The following is a 5,775-nucleotide window of genomic DNA, read 5'->3' on the forward strand; positions in this document are numbered from 1 at the left end:
CTGTTGTCAAAATCAAGTACTGTTCTTTGTCGAAGAGAAAAAAACCTGGATAGCATTCGGAAGAAGTAGGGTACTGAGATCTAAGACTAAGATCTAAGACTATATACTAAGATGTACAAACACTTTCAAATTGAAACTCGAATTGTCCCTCACCAACGGAACTTCAAAACTTCGCCACGCAACCTACTTCCAAAAACCGAGAGCTTACGGAAGTTCAAGAAATTGACTCACGCAACCTGCTTTCCCACCTGTAGGCGCAAAAAGGATATGAGGTTGAGCAGCTTCTCCGGAAACCGAATCGGAACTGGGGAAGGAGATCTCTATCCTCTGCCAATCCGGAGAAGCGAGCAGCTAGTAGGGTGGACATCATCTTCAAGAAGGGGTTCTCCAGGGCGATGGTTCGATGGTTGTTTGGAATGTCCCTGGGCCCCTTGTTGTGAATAAAGATGATGGCTGACTCCATCCACGCTGGTGCAAAGAAGGGAGAATGGAGGGCGAGGCTGAAAAGATGTTGAAGGAGTGGCAGGGCTTGGGTCCGGAGAAGTGAAAGTTAGAAATGAGAGATCCCAGATGTTGATGGGGCTTTGCTCTTCATCTTCTTGAAGGCCATGTCCATCTCGGGTTCTATGAAGGTCTGCAAAAGGGGATGGTGTTCTTCGGGGCAGCCCTGGACCTCCTCCAATACTGTTTCCGGTGTTGATGCAAATAGTTCTTGAAAATAGAGGAGGAATTTACTCCCAGGAATCTCCGTGTTGGTGGCGAGCTTTTTGGTACGTTTGTACAAGCCCGCCATCCGGGACGGGGCCGATGAAAAGAGCAGGTTCTCCACTTCCAACCTTTGGTGGGCTGACTCGGCGCTCCTCAGAGACTTGTGATAAGTCATTCTTGATATCGCATATTACTCCCAAGTCTCTGGTGTTTGGCTTGATTTGGAACCTTCGCAATTTTTGAAGCATTTGACCCCTCAGTACTTGATGGTGGGGGCTAAACCACGGGGTCTTGAGTCCTCCTCTCTTCCTCTGCACGGAGGAGGACTCTTTGCATGCTAGCGAAATACCTTGGGCCACTGCAGCTGGGTTGGTTGCATTCCCGGTGTTGATGGATTGCTGGATTGCTGGAGGGCCTCAAGGTGTGCCTCGCGCTTTTCTCCCATTTCGAGTCACGCCCAGATGATGGAAATTTCTGGGGATCTTGAAGGTGACTGAAATCAGGAGGTGATCAGAAACGGCCAGGAGATGGACGAAACAAGCCGGAGAATTGGCAGATCGAGATAGGCCTGGTACGTAATGCTGGTTTGGAATAGTGTTTAAAAACTTATCTAAGTCGGCTTTAAAAGATGGCATAGGATCCTCTAATATGTAGAAATGTCGAAGGCAGGAGGTCAAAAGATTATATAGGCTAGGAGCTCTATACAGAAGAAACGAGGATTTCATGATTTTGACAAGTCTAGTCTACTAATGATATGAAGAAAAAAACGGCAATTGTGGTTAAATGTCTTTTCGAACAAGCCACTTTTCAAGAAACCAACCCTACACATCCTGCTAGCTGATACAATGCCTGAAATTTCCAACAGAAAAACTAACAATCATAGAGGCCTTTACAGAATTTAGGAAAATTTTGCTTTCAGTTTCAATTTTATTGGTGCTTCAAGCCTTTCTTGAACGATAACAAGCTTATGCAATCATTGTCGAGATCGTTAATATAAATCAGAAGCAGTGGGGCCTAGGACTGACTGTAGACTTCACCATGAATTCAGGGATACGATGATTTGTTCGCGTCTAGAAGTCAACCACTCGCTAATCCATCATAACTAGGGACCGGTAAAATCTGCAAAACAGGAAAGTCTTTTAGAGACCACAAGGTGCAAAAAATAAGCCTGAAAGGTGCAGAAGAAGGTTCAAAAAAGACCATTAAGTGTGACGAAAGGTGCAAGTAAAATCAGAAAAGAAGGGATATTCAAATCTATTATTCATAGAAGTACAAATTTGAAAAACGCCTTCTTAAAAACCGACTTTTGCCTCAGTTTTGGACCAAATCAACATAGCTTTAGGTCAAGGAATGCTTCCCCCAGCTTCGTTAGCCTGTTTGCTCAGGAGCAGGTCTGTAACATTGATCTAGTCTCTACATTAATCTAACTGAAGAAAAAGTTGTGTTCGTTCTTCCTCAAAAAGAGAAGAAAGTTAACCTGAAGCTTTTTGGCCTGTTTAACTATCTTTGCCCCTGCTTAGCTTGTCTCGGTGGACTTGAATCTGGCTCTTTTTGTGCCAATGTTCCCTTATTTCTTAACCAAAAGTGAAGTATTTTTGGCCTGCACCATTTAATAATTGTCATCAATTGTTCAAAATGCAATTTTCCTATCTTTATTTTGGCGGCAGCCTTTGGTTCCAAAACTTGAAACCAATTCGAACGCCAAGAAAGCTCTGATTTCACCCAAAACAACAATTTTAGGCCAAATGTGCGAAATAAAAGAAAAAAGGTGCAAATAAAGGTGAAAAGTGTAAATGTGTAAAAAAGTGGTTTTTAGTGACAATTTTTATTTTACACAATTTACTCGTCCCTAATTATAACACTTTATCTTTGACTCCGCAATTGAATATCTTATGCATTATCCTTTGATGAGGAACGAGGTTTAACACTGTCTTAAATTCAAAATAGATCGCATCCACAGGTTGGCCCTTGTCAAGTATGTGTGTTATTTTATTTACTGTACAATAAATATTTGTGGATAGAGGATCCCCCTTCTCGGAAACTAGGTTGTGTTATGAGGGGGGAGAGCACATTTTGAATCTTTAGTTGCGGTATCAACTCCTCCCTGATGAAGCCCTCTATCAATTTTCTGGCAACATTACAGACTAATAGAATTTAGGCCCTTGCAGTTATACTTGATATTAGTCTGCAGTTGCCAGGATCGACCTTCGACCCATCCATGCAAATTGAACAGACATTTGGTCCTTTAAAATTTTGTGGAACGTGTCCCCAGTTGAGTGATTGGTTGAATAGAAGGCTTTGCTCAGTGGCGATTAAGTTGTTTAAATCCTCATAGCTTGCAATGTCATTTTATATTAGCTTTCCTTGTTCATTCAGTAGCCTTATTGCTTCAAGGTGTTTCGTTTGTGAACGAAGGAAAATTAACATCCTTTGTCATCCTTTTCTCAAACAAACATGGCATCTTTTTTGACTCCGTTTTGGCTTTCTTTACTTCAGGTTCAACATGTAGGTGTAGGTGAAAAAGGAGTTTTCTAGACTACTATTTAGGAAAAAGTGATATTTGAACAAAATATCATGAAAAAGTGATTTTAGTTAAAAACGTCAAATTATATGAAGCAATATTTTTGATGTGAAAAGTTTCAAATTAACCTTCTAGTAATAAGCTAAAAACCCTGGGTTATCTTCTTTGCCGGACTTCAATCCCTTGATGGAGCCGCAGGCGAAGTCTGTGGGCGAGTGCGGTAAAAAGCTAGAAATTTGGAAAAAAGATCGAATAAATACAGAAAAGTCATGTAATGATTGTTGGGGGGTTCCAACAAAAAACCTTTTCAACACCTCGAACTTGGAGCATTGGAGAAAAAGGTTGATCTTTGATTTTCCTTAAAAGTTACCTCAGCCAATGGATTTCCGCCCCTACCTATTTCTCCACCAAAGTCAACTCCACGAGTAATGATTTCCGCCGGTTGTAAACTATATATGTCCCAAATTGCAACCAATATAAAAACAATGAGTAATAAAACAATATAATAATCGATGGATGAGTAACGGCCTTGATATTTTCATCTACAATTGCCACACTTGTTACTCTTATTTTCAAGTATCATATTTAACTTCCGTTCCTACAATTTGGGAGCAGAAAAACAAACTTTTAGTTTTGCTAATCCATTAATCGTTGATTGAACAATTGAAAAGGCGTTGTTCCTTTCATGGCGATTCCTAGTTGATGAACCCATAGAAAATCCAATTTTCACTTTGGCTCCATGTAAGCAGAAAGTCTAGATCGCCCCCAGCAATAAAAGGATCTAATACCGAGGCCTAATTTTCTAAAACTTTGCCAGTGGCCCTTCCGAGGATCTGATAATAATGCTGGCTGGCTCAGGATTCTTCAATAGAGATAGTCGACGTTGAAGCAATTTTCTAACGGAGTTGAAGATATGTGTTTTGCTTGCAAATCTGTTTTCTTGCACCATCAACTCGTTTCCACGAGGTCTAACAAATCACATTGTTTCTGCCAGACAAATCTCACTTTGCTCTCTTTACCCATATGTTGTTGTTCCTTTGCCACGTTTGGTCCGGTCCGTTATCCTGATTAGTTTGCGGTACTTTGACGCAACCCTCATAACAATGTTGTTATTGGTCTTCCGGCACATAGAACGCTATTTCTCTTTGGAAACAATATACCCTCAACATGTAACAAATCCGCACGCAGTTGTCCAACCCTTGCTAGGAACTGAAATCATTTTAATTATGGAGAAAGAAACAGAGTGGCCAGGTATTTCTTTTTCAGCCCACAATACCAATATAAATCAATGCTAAAAAGTACCTATTGTAATTTGAAAATGCTAGAATAGTTCGAAGTATACAGAAGTATAGATAGTACATAAAAAGTATTCGAAATGTTTTCGTTCTCGGAAAAAATACATAAATGTAAAGAAAAAGACGAGGAATACACTTAGTAGTTGCAATACCTTGGCTTCTGATGCATGAAGGTTGCGCGTTTCATACTGTTTTTCTAGCGAGTAGCAAACATCAGCGAGTCAAATAGTTTCAGCAATTGATGGTTCATGCTGTCTATGACAAAGTGGATTTATAAAGGCATTCCGATGTTGCCTTGCACGAGTTTATGGTTTCGGGCTCATGTTTGGTCCCAGGGCTGACCAAACTAAAACTGAGTCTACACAAAGTGTCTTAATTACAACACGAAGCCCCCGGCTTACACATAATGGAATATAGCACTGGAACGTACAATAGGTATTGCTTGCCCTGATGAAACACGTAATGCGACAAAGCTATACTTTTTATCAATATGACGTTTATATCATGGAAACCCATCAACAACTATGGTCGTATTTTGGAAGTGAATGAGCACAGTCATGTCTATTGACAAAAACAATTCTTACATCCTTTGGGAGAAAAAAAATAATTCATGATAAGAACTTGGATTTAGTCTGCTTTGTCATGTGCTTAACATTTCCGAAATTGCTTGGTAAAAAGTCCATATGGATAACGATTTTTGAACAAGTATTAAAATATTACAATTCAGCAAAGAAGCCACGGGGCAGATATCTCCTTCAAATTCCCAGAGATAAAAGAAAATGATTCAAACAATGGTGTAGATTAGTTTCAAGTAGAGAATTGTGCTGAACTTGTGTTGAGGAGGACTAAAATGTGCTCAAGGGTCTTGAAAGAACATCCAGCTCAAGTTTATAATGGTTGATATGGGGTCATGGACGCCTTCCAACGAAAAACAAGTTTCGTGCCATGGCGTTTGTGAAACCATAAGAATATGGACGGGGATGCTTGGGTGGAGAATGGGCATTTCGGTTTCAAGTTAACACATTAGCAAGACTCTTCGATGATCGGCTTGCCCTCCTCATCTCACAAGCAAAACGACCGCCACGGTGGTTGAAATGCTATATTGGGGGCTGACAAAAATATCCAGACAGACCTTCGTCGTTTCAGACATTTCTCTCGAAACTTGATAAGGGCTTTTGACCACCGTGATGACAAACACGAGATGAGACGAGAAGAGAGGACCCTATCCACAAATTCAGCTGTTACGTTCTT

This window comes from Tigriopus californicus, chromosome 2 (genome assembly GCF_007210705.1).
Source record: "Tigriopus californicus strain San Diego chromosome 2, Tcal_SD_v2.1, whole genome shotgun sequence".
In the NCBI taxonomy this organism is placed as follows: domain Eukaryota; kingdom Metazoa; phylum Arthropoda; class Copepoda; order Harpacticoida; family Harpacticidae; genus Tigriopus; species Tigriopus californicus.